This window comes from Cervus elaphus, chromosome 5 (assembly GCF_910594005.1).
Source record: "Cervus elaphus chromosome 5, mCerEla1.1, whole genome shotgun sequence".
Taxonomy (NCBI): Eukaryota; Metazoa; Chordata; class Mammalia; order Artiodactyla; family Cervidae; genus Cervus; species Cervus elaphus.
Window position 1 is genome coordinate 97536932 of NC_057819.1, and position 17657 is coordinate 97554588.

Below are 17657 nucleotides of genomic sequence, written 5' to 3' on the forward strand. Positions count from 1 at the left end.
CTATTTTTTGCAGCCACAGAAAAACTTTCAAAATGCAAATCTGCTCTTGTCCCAGTCCTACCTAAAACTCTTCAATGACCTCTCAACTATTATAGGATGAAGCCCAAACTCCCCAGTATGATTTAATTGTACTTTACAGTCTAGTCTTCGGGACCTCTCCACGTTTACCCTAACTCTCATCCTGTACCTCTCCCTGACACTCTCTGTTCCTAGCACAGTACATTTCTTTTCCTTCCTCCAAAACGTCAAGAGGTTTTTTTTTACACCTCTGGGTCTTTCCACTTGCTGCTCCAATGGCCCAGGACACACTTTTCTCCTGTGTACTTGGCAAGCTCCTATTAATTCATCTTTCAGGTCCTTGAAGGGAGCAGTTTCCTCCAGAAAACCTTTCTCAATCTTAAAATTAGCCTTACTCCTATGTTTCCTATTTCTAGTATGTATTACATATCCTACCCTAACATTTACAATGCAGTATTTCAATTTTTTTCTCTTTTCAATTGTCGGTAAGCTTTGGGATAGCAGGACGCTATTTTACTTCTCTGTTCTCAGAATTTAATATAATGATGCTCTGCAGTAGGCACTCAACAAATATCTGTTGAATAAATGAGTCAATCCTATTAAATTAATAATTGGATAATCTTTCAAGGCTAGTGTAGGCCTATGTTTTTGAATTTGGGCTTGTGTACCTGGCAGAGGGTGGTAACACAGTGATGTGCCAAGGTGTTCTTAAAGCCTCAGAACAAGCCTCTTTTGGATTGTCAATTTCACCAACTTGTTTGATATTTAAAAGTTAAATATACTTAAAAGAAAGCATGTAACTTTAAATGCTTATATTAGGAAAGAAGAAAGACTGAGAACGTAATAAGCTAAGCATTTATTGTAAAAAGTTAGAAATAAAATAGCAAAATAAACGCAAAGAATGGTACTGGGCCAACTGGATATCCACATACAAGAGAAAGATGTTGGATCCCTACCTCACACCTTATGCAAAACTCAAAATGGATCAAATTCTAAGTATAAGAACTAAAGCTATAAAACTCTTATAAGAAAAAATAATCGTAAATCTCTGTGACCTTGGATTAAGCAATAGTTTCTTAGATAAGCCACCAAAAGCACATGCAACAAGAGAAAAAAATTAGATAAATCGGACATCATCAAAATTTAAAATGTTTATGCTTTAAAGGACATTGTTGAGAAAATAAAAAGAAAACCCTCCAAAAAGGAGAAAAGTTTTACAAATCATGTATCTGATATAGGATATCCATCTGTAATATATACAAAACTTGTACAACTCAATAATAAAAAGACAACCCAATTTTAAAATGAACACAGGATCTGAATGGATGTTTCTCCAAAGTAGATATACTAATGGCCAATAAGCACATGAAAAGATATCAATATCATTAGACATAAGGGAAATGCAATCAAAACCACAGTGAGTTATTACCTCACAACCAGTAGAATGGATAGAATAAAAAAGATAGATAATAGGGACTCCCTTGGTGGTGCAGTGGCTAAGAATCCACCTGCTAATGCAGGGGCCCTGGATTCAATCCCTGGTCTGGGAAGATTCCACATGCCTTGGAGGAATTAAGCCCATGTACCACAGCTACTGAGCCCAAGCTCTAGAGCCTGCAAGCCGCAACTCCTGGGCCCACATGCTGCAACTGATGGAAGCCTTCACACCTAGAGCCTGTCCTCTGCAATGAGAAGCTCACGAGGTGCCACTAGAGTAAGCCAGCACACAGCAATGAAGACTGGTGGGGGTGGGGTGGGGAATTGCCCTCTTTAAAAAAAATTTTTTAAAGATAGATAATAGAAGTGTTTGGGGAGGATATAAGGAAATTGGAAACTTCATAAGTGTTTGGTGGAAGTGTAAAATGGTGTACCACTGTGGAAAGAAGTGTCACTGTAGAAGACAGTTTCTCCAAAAGTTAAATATAGAATACTATATGATACAGCAGTTCCAATTCAGTAGAACTGGAAGCATGTTCACACAAAAACTTGTACATAAATGTTTGTAGCATTTTATTCATAAAAGCAAAACAGTGGAAATAACTCAAATCTCCATCAACAAATGAAGAGATAATCAAATATGATAGATCCATACAATGGAAAAGTATTCAGCCATAAAAAGAGATGATACAGTGTTACAACATGGATGAACCTTGAAAATATTATTCCAGCTGAAAGAAGCTAGACACTAAAGGCCACATATTATATGATTCTGAAAGTGAAAAGTGAAAGTCGCTCAATTGTGTCTGACTCTTTGCAACCCCATGGACTATACAATCCATGGAATTCGCCAGGCCAAAATACTGGAGGGGATAGCCTTTCCTTTCTCCAAGGGATCTTCCCAACCCAGGTCTCAAACCCAGGTCTCCCACATTGTGGGCAGATTCTTTACCAGCTGAGCCACAGAGGAAACCCAAGAATATTGGAGCGGGTAGCCTATCCCTTCCCCAGGGGATCTTCCCGATCCAGGAATCGAACTGGGGTCTCCTGCATTGCAGGCGTATTCTTTACCAACTGAGCTATCAGGGAAGCATTATATGATTCTATTTATATAAAATACCTAGAATAGGGGGACTTACCTGGTGGTCCAGTGGTTAAAACTCTGTAGAAACAGAAAGTATATTAGCTGTCATCTAGGGATGGGGTTGGAGAGAGGGGAATGGAGAGGAACATACAATGGGTACAGAATTCTTTTTGGAGTGATGAAAAGGTTCTAAAATTAATTGTGAAAAGAAAAGAAAATAAAATTAATTGTGGTGATGGTTGTACAACCTTGTGAATATATTAACAACCATTAATATGTGTGCACTTTATATAGGTGAATTGCATGACATACAAATTATATCTTAATAAACCTGTTATTGGGATTCCCAGGTGGCTCAGAGGTATAAAATCTGCCTGCCAATGCAGGAGACACTGGTTCAGTCCCTGGGTTGGGAAGATCCCCCCGGGAGAAGGGAATGGCAACCTACTCCAGTATTCTTGCCTGGGAAATCCCATGGACAGAGGAGCCTGGCGGCCTACAGTCCATGGGGTTGCAAAGACTCAGACATGACTTAGTGACTAAACAACAACAGCAACAAATCTGTCATAAAAAATAATACATATGCCCAAAGAAATAAGAAAATAATAAAAGCAAGAGCACACGATTGAGAATATAAACAATAAACAAGAAGTCCCTGGTGGTCCAGTGCTTAAGACCCCACACTTCCAATGGAGAGGAAGAAGGTTTGATCCCTGGCTGGAGAACTGAGATCCCATGCACTGTTGGGCGCAGCCAACATATAAATAAATAAACTTAAAAAAATAATATTTGCAGATACTGAAAAGTGCTGTTGAGAAAATAAAATAGGGTATCAGGAGAGGCTAATGGGAAAGATTCCTTTAGCTAAGGTGGTCAGGGAAGGCTTCTTTGAGGTGGGGACATTTGAATTGAGGCTTGAATGGTGAACAGGAGGCAGCCACGTATTACTGACTTGGAAAGAGTGATCCAGGCTGAGGCAAGAGCGAGTGAGAAGACCCTGAGTCTGGAGTGAGAGCATAAGGAAGGCTTATGGGGCTAGGGTGAATGGTGTGAAGGAAGAGGTTGACAGGCTGTGATATCAGAGATCCTAGGCTTCCTGGACCAAGGGAAGGAGTGCATTTTGTTCTATTTGCAGTGGGAAGTCATTGCAGAGTTTGAAGGAGTCTCTCCTCCTTCAGGATGTTTAATTATGAAAGAGAAAAGAAGTGGGGCACCAGCTCAGGGGAGGGACATGAATGCCCTAGCCCAGAAGAAGACAATGACTTGGTCTTAAATTTTATTAATATTAATGCTCCCTATGAATGCCCAGCCCAGAAGAACACACTTACTTAGTCTTAAGTTTTATTAATTTTTCCTCCTCACACTTTACCCTCCCAGCTGTTCTCACAGGTTTGAACAGCAAACCTGTTCCTTTTTGGATCACAGTGGAGTAATAATAAATGCCTATAACTCCCCTGAAGTGATAATTAACTTCTTCAGCCTTTGGTGCCTCAGTTCTGCCACCTGAAAAATGGGATGGGACCCATCTGCCTCCTGAAGGTATTGAGTGTGAGGCCTTTGGCCTCAGAGGAAATGATTGCCAGGACTCTAAGCTTCCTGCAGACTCCAGAGCAGCTCACCTACCCTCAGTGCTTGCTGGGTGCCCCTCAGCAACCCTGAGAGTCTCATCAGAGCTGAGAGGGGAAGGGACCTACCCAAGGTCCCACGAGAGGCAGAGATCAATCCAGAGACAGAACCCAGACCTCAGTTCTCATTTCCTGTTATTCTCACAAGGCACACAGTGGCCAGAAACAGTGAACTTGAGACACAGAGTCTGCTAAGATCTAGTTCCCCCGAAAACCTGACCTCTCCTCACCTGTCCTGGGTATTAAGGACTCCAGGAAGTCCTCATCTGTCCCAGGTGTCACCCACCTCTGAGCCCTGGTCCCTTCACCAGTCCTGGGTGTTTGCCAGCCTCTGCAATAAGGAAGTTGCTGTTGATCTCAACAAGCACATTGATAATGGAGCTGTGGGAAGATGAGCCAGAGGACAGTGTGGGAGGACTGACCCTGAGTGACTTTTCCAAGAAATATGACCATCAAGGAAGGAATCGAAAGATAGAAAGCATTGGTAAACAGCAGAGTCAAAGGAGAAGTTTTTGTCATTGGGTTTGGGGTGTGGTTGTCTTTTAGGATGAAGGAATTGAGAATAAGCTGGAATGTTGACAATAAGGAGTCAGTGAAAAGGATAATAGGGGACTTCCTTGGTCATCCAGTGGTTAGGACTCCAAGCTTCCACTGCAGCAAGACATAGATTCGATCCCTGGTCAGGGAACAATTAATAAAATCCTACATGCCACATAATGCAGCCAAAAGAAAAAAAGGATGATAAAGATTCAAAAGTACAAGAGAGTCATGAATTGAGGAGGTGTGCCCCACAGCACAGGTGGAGAAGTAAACTCGCAATAGGAAGGGAAGTACTTCTCTATTTGTAACTAGAGGGAGGGAAGAAGGAATTAATGTGGATGAAGGTGAGTTTGAGGGGGGAGGAGGCAGGAAACCACAGGGGAAGCAGGAGGAGTGTGGGGACAAGAGGTGTGGAGGTTTAAGAATTAACTTCTCCATAAAAGACAGCCTATGAGAAATGACCAAAGCCAATGGCTCATAAGGGGCTTGAGTTCCGACCCCGAAGCAGGTGAGCATGAATAAAGTAATCATACTGCAGGAATAGCACCCTCTGGCTTGGGACATTTCAGGGTCCATGGCTCAGTGGCATCAAATACCACTTCCCCAGGTTACTTGATGTGCTGTGAGCAGTAATCGTTCATAGCTGTTTGGACTAAGAAAATCACCTCAGGGACTCCCCTGGTGGTCCAGTGGCTAAGACTCCACGCTCCCAATGCAGGGCGCCCAGGTTCAATCCCTGGTCAGGGAACTAGATCTCACATGCCACAACTAAGACCCAGCACAGCCAAATAAATATTTTTACAAATCAACCCTGACTCTTGGAGACTTCTGCAGAAGCCCAAGAAGCAAAGGTGCTCTTCCTGGCTTCTGTGTTGACAGCCAAGGTTTCCTCATCCTCTCAGCATAGGTTGTCTCTCCTAGGACTACCGGGTTTCTGATTTTTTAGTGATTACCGAGCCCTGACCCATAAAAGCAGCACTTCTGCTGAAATTGCCCTTGTCTCCTGGTCCCCAGCTGGGACCAAAGGCTGGTTCTGAAATATTGACACCCTTACTCCCTGCCTGCCAATTTTTCAGTTTTCTCATCTAATAAAAGAGGAATACAACCTCACAGGATTACTGTGAAGATTATATGAGAAAATGTAGGTAAAAGCTTAGCGTGGTGCTTGGCATGCCGTGGATGCTCAAAAATTCCGTTCTAGCTTTGTCCTTCAAGGCCTAACACTAAACGTTACCTCTGTATTAACTTTCTGTAATACCTCAACACCAGTTGGACAGAGTCCACCCTCCTCTGGAATCTCAGGGCCTTTTGCTTGTTGATAAAAGTGGCTCTCTCTTGCTCACACACACACATACAAACTCACTCACACACAAAGGAAACACAGTTTGATGACCAGGAAGAGCCTGTGAGTTGTTTCTCAGCAGTTCAAAGTCTGAGGACTGTGATTGCTGAAGTTAACATTTCTAGTCAACGGGGTCTATTTTTAAAAAATTGTTTATTTCAGGGGGATCAAAGGAGGCTGACAGGTAATGACACTGTTATACCCCTGACACAGTTAAAAATGCACTTATTCACTCCCTCAGTCACCCCACTTGTTTTTAACACATCCATTTGGCTGGTGTGTGTACATGAGAAAGTCTGGAGCTGAAAGGTGGTGTTGCCTCATTCAGGGTCGAATTCCTACCCTCCACGTAGACATAAATCTTGCCCTTAAAACCTTATCACTCACAAGGAAAATCAAAGGCATTTATCCTGATGCTTTAAAGATTCAGCTTCCATTCTGAGATAGAATTATACTTTGGTTCTTCGGTAGGGCTGACCTTGAATGGCTTGTCCCCCATGGCTCTGGACAGCGCATGCTGATTTGCACAAGGGCAAGTTCACACCATTTATCTTTAACAAAAGCCCATAAACTTACTCAGTGTATTGAAATACCACCACTGCCTCCCCTCCCCCAAAAAGCATAACACCACCTGGTCACCTTGTTTCCCTATACTTAGGCAATGTGTATGTTGGCATAATTAGATGATCAAAATGCTAACAGGAATTCTTCCAAAGGAACTGCAGCTGATGCTACAAGGCCCCACTGGGATTACCAAGGTGGGGCATTTTGGGTGCCGCCATTTACATCTCTTTGTGGGAGGATCTCTTTCCCTGCCTGGAGTCTCTACCCAAGTGGCAGCCAAAGGTGTGGGAGATCTAACATGCCTTTCCAGTTGTTCTCAATGGGCAACTGATCTGATGGGAGTTGATATTTACTCTAGCTCATCACTCCTTGGGGGCGGGAACGGGGTGTTCTACACTGACCCCCAAAGGTCTCTGGCAGAACCAGGCACTGTTACCCACAAGAGCTCAGCTGCCTGGCAGTGCTTTTGAGCAGCTTCCACCTCTCCTCGCTTCAGCTGCCTGCTCCTCTACAGGCATTCCTGGGGTCTCCTGCCAAAGAAACCCTCTTGCGTTCAAATCTTTGTCTCCAGATCTGCTTCCGGGAGAATGCAAACTAAGGCAGGGGCATGATGACAAGTATCAACAAAGGTCCTTGGAAATCCAACTGATACTCATTATCAGAGGCAGTCCCTCACTTACCTCACAAAATAATTTAGCTTTGTGGCAATCTCAGAAGAGGTTTGTTTTGGTTTTGGCTGCACCATGGGGCCAGTGGGACCTCAGTTCCCTACCCAGGGATCGAACCCTGGGCCCTGAGCAGTGAAAAGCTCAGAATCTTAACCATTGGACCCGCAAGGAATTCCCTCAAAGAGTTTTTTTACTTGCTCATCATGTGCCTCGTAGGAGGAAAGGGGACTGCAGGGCAAACTTGGTGCATGCTTTAGAGCGTCTTTCACTTAGTTTTAACTTTTTTAGACTGAGACAGAGTGTGACACCTAAGGGGTGGTGGTGGTGAGGAGTGGATACAACCTGGCAGGCCAGCAATGCCATTCTTCACACCATGACGTTCATTGTTTTTTGGTTTATAGCTTCTTACCACGGGAAATCTCAAACATATACAAAAGTAGAGAGAACAAAATAATGAAGCCCTGTGTATTTGTCATCAGATTGGACAACTACCAACTCACAGCCAACATGTCCCTACATACATGTTGAGTTGTGTCCAACTCTGCCACCCCATGGATTCTATAGCCCACCAGACTCCTCAGGCCATGGAATTCTCCAGGCAAGAATACTGGAGTGGGTTGCCATTTCCTCCTCTAGGAGATCTTCCCCACCCAGGGAGTGAACTCAAGTCTCCTTGGGTTAGCAGGCAGATTCTTTACCATTGAGCCAGCTGGGAAGCCCTACTCTAGCCCCATTTATTTTAAAATAAAACCCATAGGGAGAGAATTCCCTGAAAGTCCAGTGGTTAGGACTCCTCACTTTCACTGCCCAGGGCCCAGGTTCAACCCCTGGTTAGGAAACTGTGTGTGTCTAGTTGCTCAGTCGTGTCTGACTCTTTGCGACCCTATGGACTGTAGCCGCCAGGCTCCTCTGTCCATGGGATATTCTGAGCAAGAATACTGCAGTGGTCGCCACTTCCTTCTCCACTGGTTAGGGAACTAAGAACCCCCAAAGCCATGTTACCAGCCAAAAAAAAAAAGTAAAAGCCATTTATATGATTTCATTTGTAATTTTCAATATCTCTATGTAATTTTCAATATCTCTAATACAACAGGACTTTTTAAATAAGCATAAGCATGATATCACTGTCATACCTAAAAAATTAGTAATTCCTTAATATCATCAAATATTCATTGTTCAACCTTTCCCAACTGTCTCATCATTATGTTATTATTACTATTTATAGTTTTCATTATTACTATTATTACTTTAAACTACTTACAAGTTTACAGTTTGTTTGAATTATAATTTAAGAAATGTTCATACTGGGGACTTCCCTAGCAGTCCAATGGTTAAGTCCTGTGCTTCCAATGCAGGGGGCATGGGTTTGATCCCTGGTGAGGGAACTAAGATCCCATGTGCATGGCCAAAAACATAAATAAATGAATAAAATAGCCTGTTCCCAAGTTCTCATTAAAAAAAGAAAAAGTCCCTATTCTTGATTGGTTCTATGTCTCAAGTCTTTTTTTTCTTTTGAGGGGAGGGGGTTCGATTTGTTCTATTGTTGTCCTGTTGTTGCTGTTCCGTCCCCCAGTCGTGTCCGACTCTTTACGACCCCATGGACGGCAGCACGCCAGGCCTCCCTGTCCCGCACCATCTTCCAGGAGTTCGCCCAAGTTCATGTTCATTCCATCAGTGATGCCATCCAGCCCTCTCATCCTCTGACACCATCTCCTTCTGCCCTCAACCTTTCCCAGCATCAGGGACTTTTCTAATGAGTCGTCTGTTCGCATCAGATGACCAAAACACCGGAACTTCAGCTTCATCATCAGTCTTTCATCAGTCTTCCAGTGAATAGTCAAAGTTGATTTCCTTTAAGATTGACTGGTTTTATCTCCTTGCTGTCCAAGGGACATGTAGGAGCCTTCTCCAGCACCATAGTTTGAAGACATCAATTCTTTGGCATTCTGTCTTCTTTACGGTCCAAGACTCCTACATATGTAGTATTAGGGACTTCCATCAGGAGGTACATCTAACTGGTTTTTCTTTGTTTTCTAGATTCTATCTTGATTTAAAAAACAAAACAAAAACCTATGATGTTTACAGTATCATGGGACAAACAGACTGTGACTTACTTTTATTACTTATGTGGGTGATTCCCCAGGTTCTTCTGCAGTGTGGACCAGCCTGTCCCTGAAAGTTGCAGTATTTTCCTTCAGGGATGCTGAGATACAGCTAAGGGGTCCAAGGAAGAGCAATGTCTTCCTGTGAGGAGGCCAGTGAGGGTGGGGCAGAAGCTTTTTTCATTCCTTTTACCTACCCTTCCTTAAGCTATGGACTCTGGAAGACCTTGTTTGAATCCTCTAGGAAGGCTCAGCTGGGTAACCACGGATCAGTTCAGTTCAGTTCCGTCGCTCAATAGTGTCCAACTCTTTGCGACCCCATGGGCTGCAGCACGCCAGACTTACCTGTCCATCACCAACTCCTGGAGCTTACTCAAACTCATGTCCATCAAGTCAGTGATGCCATCCAACCATCTCATCCTCTGTCATTCCCTTCTCCTCCTGCCCTCAATCTTTCCCAGCATCAGGGTCTTTTCCAATGAGTCAGTTCTTCGCATCAGGTGGCCAGAGTACTGGAGTTTCAGCTTCAGCATCAGCCCTTCCAATGAACATTCAGGACTGATCTCCTTTAGGATGGACTGGTTGGATCTCCTTGCAGTCCAAGGAACTCTCAAGAGTCTTCTCCAACACCACAGTTCAAAAGCATCTATTCTTTAGTGCTCAACTTTCTTTTTTTTTTTCTCCCACTTTCTTTATAGTCCAACTCTCACATCTGTACATGACATATTGTCCCCATGAACAGTATGAAAAGGCAAAAAGATATGACACTGAGAACCCCATGAACCATGGATAAGCAGCTTAACTTCTTAAGAGCCTTAGTTTCCTCAACTGTAACTGTGATAAATAAGAATCTCTCCCAGGGCTTCCCTGGTGGCTCAGTGGTTAAGAATCTGCCTTGCAATGCAGGAGACCCGGGTTTTATCCCTGGGCCAAGATCTCACGTGCTGCAGAGCAGCTAAATCTGTGCACCACACCTATTTAGTCTGCTCTACAGCCTGGGAGCTGTAACTACTAAGCCCACGTGCCACAGCTGCTGAATCCCAGGTGCCCTAGAGCCCATGCTCTGCACCAAGAGAAGCCTCCTCCGTAAGGAGAAACTCGCGCACCACAGCTAGAGAGTAGTCCCCATTCGCCAAGACTAGAGAAAAGTCCACCCAGCGATGAAGACCCAGCACGGCCAAAAATGAAAAAGTAAAATTATTAAAAAAGTAATAATTAAAAAAAAAAGTAATAATTATAGTCTCTCCCATATAGGACTTATAGTGAACCATTTGTTTATGTTGTGGTCACCCAGTATCTTTTTGAAAACCTCTCCTATGCATGCCAAGATGATTTCCTACTAGGAAAATATAAGGTAAAAGACTCTTCTATCTAGCCTCCTCTATAGTTAGGGCACAGGAATGTGGTCCAGGATTGCCCAATCAGATACAGCTGACTCTGATTCAGAAGAGAGCTACATGGGGAAGAGGATGCTACAGGGAGTGGCAGAGACATAGAGCTTTTGTGGGGCAATGTGAATGCTCTCAGTAGAGATCCTTCCTCCCTTATGTGGGCAACAATGCCCAGTGGAGGCAAAAAGCATGTGATTTGCTGATACCAGTCCTGGGGTAAAACTGACATATTGTTCCTGGCTTGTAGCCTCCAAGCTTAGTTCTCTATCCTGCTCAGATACTGTGTGAGCTATTTACATGTATATCTTTAAATACATTCCTTTGCTGCTTAAATCAGTTAGAGTATATTCTGCTATTTGTAGCTAAGTCCCCCGACAATTATGGGGATTCCATCATATTGGTAAAGGTGGTGTCTAGTACTCAGAAGGGATCAGTCAAACTTTACTTGAAGCCTCTGGCCTTCCAGGTAGATGACATCAGGCATTTTACTGCGTTTGTGCTACCTAAGTTGGTTTTTCTGTTCTTCATGCTTAAAAGTATCTAGATTGATTTCTGTATGCACCTTCAATGCTTGACTGGACCTAGATATGCTCAACCCATGTTCACTCATTACCGCCTTTTAAAAAATTAAATACCATGGAAACACACTTTACCATATGTAAAACAGACAACCAGTGGGAATTTGCCATGTGATACAGGGAGCTCAAACAGTGCTCTGTGACAACCTAGAGTCGGGGGATGGGGTAGGAGATGGGAGGGAGGCTCAAGAGAGAGGGACATATGTATACTTGTGGGTGGTTCATGTTGATAAATAGCAGAAATCAACACAATACTAAACAAATATCTTCCAATAAAATTTTTAAATTACAGTATAATGGACACACAGCAAATTGTGCATATTCAAAATATAAAATAATTTGGGTTTCAACACATGTAAACATTACCTTAATAAAGGTAATGAACCTACCCATCATACCTACCAGTTTCTTCGTGCCCTTATTACTATTATTTTGGCTGTGTTGTAGAGTATGCAGGATCGTAGTTCCTGGACCAAGAACAGGGATCAAACTTGTGCTCCCTGCATTGGGAGCAAGGAGTTTTAACCACTGGACCGCCAGGGAAGTCCCGTGTCCTTTTGTAATCTCTCCCTCTTTCTCTCTACCTTCGCCCCAGGTAACCACTGATTCCCTTTCTGTCACTTTCTAGTATTTTACATAAATGAAATCAAACAGAATATACTTTTTTTTGGTCTTCTTTCACTCAACATTATTATTTTGAAGTTCATCCATGTTGTGTGAATCAATCCCTTTCTCCTTTTAACTGCGGAGTAACATTCTATTGTATGGATATACCATATTTGTTTACCCATTCTAATGGTCAATGTTTGTGTTGTTTCCAGTTTGGGGTTATTACCAGAAAAACTCCTACAGACATCTGTGTAAAGTCTTTGTGTGGACATGTTTTCATTCTTGGGTAAGAATCGAAGGACACAATGGCTGGGTTGTATGATTGGTATTTAAAAAAAATTTTTTTTTAATTTATTTGCCTGCAATGTGTTGCTTGTAGGATCTTGTTCCTTGACCAGGGATTGAACTGGGGCCCCAGGCAGTAGAATCTCAGAATCCTAACCACTAATGGTAGCAGCTTTCAGAGTCAAGTCCTACTAAGAGGATCATCTGCCTTGTTTCCAAAAGCCCCAGCCTCTTGCTTGCTCACTTCAGACCCTTGGCTTCCAGGGGCACATCCAGGAGGAATGTAAGTCAAAGCCTTTCTGGAATGTACAAGACAGCTGCTTCTTTAACCCTGTCTACCCACTACCTGCCTTTGAACCACCTGGGGGCATCTGGTAACACACAGCTTCTTGGGCCCAAGCCCCTCTTCTAACAGCTACAGGGCCCCAAGAAGGAGAGTGACTTCATCAGGGGGCCAGCCCTGATCTAGAACAGAAAACCCAGGGAGGATGGGAGAGAGAGAATAAGGGCCAGGACAATATCTACCCTCGGCTCCTCTGAAGCCCATGTATTTTTTCTTTGGCTCTCATCATTAGGATCATTAAGGAAAAGGCCAGGAAACTCCCTGCTGGTCCAGTGTTTAAGACTCCGTGCCCCCAGTACAGGAGATCTGGGTTCGATCCCTGGTCAGGAAACTAGACAATGCCACAATTAAGAGTTTGCATGCTGCAACGAAGATTGAAGATCCCACATGCTGACACCGCCAAATAAGTAAATAATTTTTGTTTTTTTTTGTAAAGAGAGAGAGAGAGAGAGAAAAGGCCAGTGCTGAGCCCAACAGGAGGCTTTGGAGGGAGGTGGCTGCCTGCTAACTGAGGCTCCAAATGTGCTCTGAAGGCTCAGATTGCCAGCTCTCACCTCCCAGGGAGGCTCAACATAGCAGGCATCTCAGGTCTCCCAGCCTCAGGCACAGACATCCCCTGTTAGAGGAGGAGGCTAGGCTGGGCGAAGGAGCTGGGTGTGTCAAGCTCCAGCATCTATGAGAGCTGCCTCCTTTGAATGGGCACAGGGAAGTGGGGAGGAGCGTGCTGGCAGGCTAAGCAATGCAGAGCCTGATCTGCCTAGATCAGGGCCGGAGGGAGGCCAGGACCTCAGTTAATAAATAGGGAGGTAGGCGCCTTCCCTCTGCCCCATAGAACTTGTTCCACTGCTGTCTCTAGCTCCTCCCCTTGGCCAGCTCCTCCCTGAGGGCCTCAGGGATAGAGGCAGGCGGGCAGACAGGTGATGGGAGAAGCAGATAGGTGATGGGAGGGAAGAAGCTGCCAAGCCCTAGAGAACTGATTTGCAGGAGAGACAGGTGTCCCCAACGCAGGCAGATGCAGCTTTCCCATGATCACTTGCTCCAAAGCCACAGGAGTGATCCTGTTCATCAATCGATGGTAGTACCTCCTACTTTTATTGTTGTTGTTGTTTAGTTGTTATGTCCAACTCTTTGTAACCCCAATGACTGCAGCACACCCAGCTTCCCTGTCCTCCACTATCTCCCGGACTTTGCTCATTCATTAATGCCATTTTATACCATCCCTTCCCCAGCCCATCAAAGGTCATCTTATGGCCACTACATCGGTACTGGTTTGGTTGGTTAGTTGTAAGATTAAGAAATAATGCAGAAACCTGGTCTCAAACTTCCACTGTTGTTCAGTTGGTAAGTCGTGTCTGATTTTTTGCGACCTCACGGACCTGCAGCATGCCAGGCTCCTCTGGCCTCCACTATCTCCTGGAGTTTGCTCAAATTCATTGAGTCCATTGAGTTGGTGATGCTATCCAACCATCTCATCCTCTGTCACCCCCTTTTCCTCCTGCCCTCAGTCTTCCCCAGCATTAGGGTCTTTTCCAATGAATTGTCTCATCAAATCACATAGTCAAAGTACTGCAGCTTCAGCTTCAGCATCAGTCCTTCCAACGAATATTCAGGGTTGATTTCTTTCAGGATTGACTGGATTGATCTCCTTGCAGTCCCTGAGACTGCCATTGTATAGATGGAAAACTGAGGTCTGGAAGGAGCAGGGCCATGCAATATGCTTATCACCATCTCTCTTGGAACACTAGGGTAGAAAAATCCCCTAGTTTTAGGGAATTCCCTGGGAGTCCAGCGGTCAGGGCTCTGCACATCCACTGCTGAGTTTTGATCCCCGGTTGTAGAACTAATATCCTGCAAGCTTCGAGGCATGGCCAAATAAATAAATAAATATGTATTTTTTACAAATTCATCTACACTTAAAATGATTTTATACACACACACACACATTATATACATATGAAATATACATTCATGATATTTTGCTGGATTTGATAATATTTCACAAAATTCAAAGGGCAAACACCAAAAGGTCTTCCTCCCATTTTTATTCTTGGTCTCCCAGCATCCCACTCCAGGACACTGTTTTTGATTGTTTCCTTCCAAAGACACTCTATACTTATGAAACATTTACATTTTTAAAAAAATAATAAGCTTTAAATGCTGTACGCACTGTTCTGCACTTGGCTTTTGCACATGATAAATCTTAGTTAGGATCACTTAATTTTAGTACTTATCTGCCTCATTCTTTTAAATAGAACATAATGTTTAATTGTATGGCTGAAGCAGAACTTATTAACTACCCTCCTATTTAGGTTCCAAATGGAAACTATGAAAGCTATAGTTCAATGAATATCCTGGTGCATATTATATACATCTTAGGGCACCTGTATGGTGTGATTATTGTTTAGTTGCTCAGTCATGTCCAATTCTTTTGCGACCTCATGGACTGTAGCCTGCCAGGCTCCTCTGTCTCTGGGATTTTCCAGGTAAGAATATTGGAGGGAATTGCCATTTCCTCCTCCAGGGGATCTTCCCAATTCAGGGGTTGAACCCGCACTGTCTCCTGCCTTGACAGACAGAATTCTTTACCATTGATCCACTGGGAAAACCCCGGGGCACTTGTATACCTGCAGGGTAAACTTCTGAAAGTGGAATTGCTAGGACCAAGAGTTTGTATATATAATTTTTTGACAGGTATTACCAGTTGACCCTTTAAAGAGACTGTGCCAATTAACTTTCAGACTGTTTTCAGACACCTTGACCTCAACAGGCATGAGCTCCCTCTTGTTGGGTTTCTGGTTTTGCTCATCTGATGGGTGAAAAATGGTATCTTGTAGCTTTAATTTACATTTCTTATGTTATGAACGGGGGTTTCTCCAGTGGCTCAGATGGTAAGGAATCTGCCTGCAATACAAGAGACCAGGGTTCAATCCCTGGGTCAGGAAGATCCCCTGGAGAAGGAAATGGCAACCCACTCCAGTATTCCTGCCTAGAGAATCCCACGGACAGAGGAGCCTGACAGGCTACAGTCTGTGGCCTGAGCAGATGAGCACATGTTATGAATGAGGTTGAGCATCTAAGAAATGCAGAGGGCAGTTTGTAAGTGGAGTGGGGTCTAGTCCTTACCCCAGGCTGAGCCACCACTGTGTCCCCCTTCCTCGCCTTGGTTGATGAGAGTTGGCTGAGCCAGAAACCTCCCTCGAGCTTCTTCCCCGCCTCCCCTCTTGGGATGAGTAAGTTTCTCCTGGGTGACTGACTGGAAGAGGCATGTTTTATTCAGGCACCCTGGTTAGTCCTGCTCGTTCGTCCCTGAGGGCTGGGCCTTGGCCTCTGATGCAAAACAGAGGATTAGCAGCAGAGAAGTGGCAAGCTGAGACCTGCTTTTATGGGGAATGGAGCTGGGGTAGATGGGTGGATGGGGAGGAGGCTGCCGCAGTTCAGGTGAGCTCTGATGAGCTTGAGCTAAGCAGTGGGGCTTGGGGAGGATCCAAGGGACTGACTAGGTGAGGTGGAGGAGGGAGAGGCAGACAGGTGATGGGGGTGGAGTCAGGATGGAGGAGGAGTAGCCAGTTGATGCTTCCCAGTGGGATGGACAAAGGAGGGAGAAAATGTTTGTCGGATGAAAGTCCTGCATAGGAATGGAGTGGTCATGTGTCCAGTTGAGCGATGGTTAATTCAGCCAGTCTGGTCACAACAGGTTAAACCAGCTCTGGGGCGTGTCTTGCTCCCGGCTTTCTGCAGTGACACAGTCCTGGTTTCCTGGAAGATAATTAACACAGAGCAAGTTTTACTCCTGATTTACCACCTCAGTCTAGCTTCTTCTGTGATATCTCTTGCTGTCCCTCTGGTGTAGGGAATGCAGGGTTGGGAAGTGGGTTGTTGGCCTAGCGGGCGGTCCCCAGCCGGAGCTGGAGGAGGAGCAGGTAAACTGGAAACGGGGGGCGGGGGAGAAGAGGAGAGACAGGGGTCCACCAAGCCCAGCCCCCATCCAGGCTGCAGGTGTGTTTGTTGCTGGTTTGAGAGCAGAAGGTGAACCAGGCCTGGAGGCCACTACTACCCTTTCTAGGGCTGTGTTCTAGATCTTTCTACCTCAGCCCATATTTCTTTCAAAGGCTCTCACTCCATCTTCCCCGGAGTTCTCAGTCTCAGACAAAAACTCTCTGGTAGCAGCAAGAGAATCTATTATCAGTACCTTAGTCTCTCTTTTAGGGTTTGCAGGTAAATTTGGGTTTCAGATAATGAATACTTTTTTTCAGTCTATCCCCAATATTGTACAGGACATACTTCTATATTTAAAACAAAAGTCTCTTATTTGAAATACTACTTTAACTGGGCATCCTATTTTTAAAATATGCTAACTCAGGCCACCCTGCCAGCCCTCCCCCAGCGGGTGGAGACAGCCAGCATGCCTGACCTGTCACTGACCCAGGTCCTTCAGAGTGCAGCCACCAGGGGCTTTACTTTCATTCCCCTGGCACATGGTCACACGACAACACTCTGAGGAGGGGGTTCAGTCCACTCTGGGTGAGAAAGCTGAAGCTCGGAGACGTGAAGTGGCTTGTCTAAGGTCAGCGAGTAAGGCAGGCGGAGAGGAAGAGTCCCAGCCCCCACCCGCCAACTCCAAGTTCAAGTTCTCTGCTCACCCGTCTCAAACCACCCTCTTCTCGAGCAGGAGAGCAAGAGTGGGCTTCCACTTCTCAAATCACACGGAGGAAAAAAGTCCCACGCGGCCGAGGCTTCCAGGCACGGGAACCGCCAAGATTTGGTGCAAGAAAATTCAAAGCGATTTCGAAACCGAGCGTCTCTTAGTAATAACAATACCAACCCCGGTCTTATGCATAGCTCTCGGCAGTTGACAAAGGGTGTCCCCGAGACTCGATTAGAATAACAGAGAAAGCAGATGGGATAGGGACCGCCTGCAGGACCCCAGGCAAGTTCCGGGACTCTTTCGGAATTTAATCCGGGAGTGGGGCGGAGGGAAAGGCGAGGAGAAGGGGGAGGACGGGAAGTGGGAGGAGGGGGCGTGCAGCCTCTCGGCAAGACTTCCTGGAACTTGGGAGTTAGAGACCTAGAC

General features: G+C 44.8%; 1 long non-coding RNA gene across 1 annotated transcript; it reads right to left on the bottom strand.

Moving 5' to 3' along the window:
* Positions 1–14613: 14613 nt before the first annotated feature.
* LOC122694564 lies at positions 14614–17608 on the bottom strand. The gene is made up of 2 exons (XR_006341205.1): positions 17227–17608; positions 14614–16342 (listed from the first exon to the last, which is right to left on the bottom strand). It is a non-coding gene; the product is annotated as an uncharacterized LOC122694564 (long non-coding RNA).
* Between the last annotated feature and the right edge of the window lie 49 nt (positions 17609–17657).